Genomic DNA, 401 nt, shown 5'->3' with positions numbered 1-401 from the left:
TTTCACCGTAAAGAATAGTCAGTACTTAGACATGCATGGCTTAATCTTTAAAACAAGCATATACTACTGGCAGGATCAACCAGGTAGCCGAGCTCTGAGGGGTAGACTCTTGGAGTCAGGCTCCGTGAGCTAATGGGAACGCTCGTTGCTGCTGCTGCTACCGCAGCGCTTCTCCGCCGCCGGAGAAGACCTCGCAGACAACATTGGATGGAGCTTAGGGCAGGGGGCAAGAAAGATGCTCTCGGTCCCTTCCAAGGACCCGAAAAAGCCTTCCCTTCCCCTCCCTCTCGCAGTCGCTGGCTTTCCCCACTCAGTTCAGCCAAGAAGTGGCGCTCGACTCTCACCTCCATCAGCACCTCCGAAGCTCGGACAGCTCCTGTAGGCTGCGCATAGAAGGAAAG

The 401-nt window shown here is 55.1% G+C and overlaps 1 non-coding gene across 1 annotated transcript in view; it reads right to left on the bottom strand.

The window, feature by feature from the left end:
* Positions 1-86, bottom strand: part of LOC140111648 (18S ribosomal RNA) — a 1884-nt gene extending 1798 nt beyond the window's left edge. Inside the window, exon 1 of the ribosomal RNA XR_011852165.1 lies at positions 1-86. This exon is cut by the window's left edge and continues 1798 nt beyond it. This is a non-coding gene — a ribosomal RNA (18S ribosomal RNA).
* Positions 87-401: the final 315 nt, after the last annotated feature.

The sequence above is a fragment of the Engystomops pustulosus genome, unplaced genomic scaffold (genome assembly GCF_040894005.1).
Source record: "Engystomops pustulosus unplaced genomic scaffold, aEngPut4.maternal MAT_SCAFFOLD_530, whole genome shotgun sequence".
Classification (NCBI taxonomy): Eukaryota; Metazoa; Chordata; class Amphibia; order Anura; family Leptodactylidae; genus Engystomops; species Engystomops pustulosus.
The sequence above is the reverse complement of the archived record's forward strand: the minus strand, read 5'-3'. Positions and strand labels throughout refer to the sequence as shown.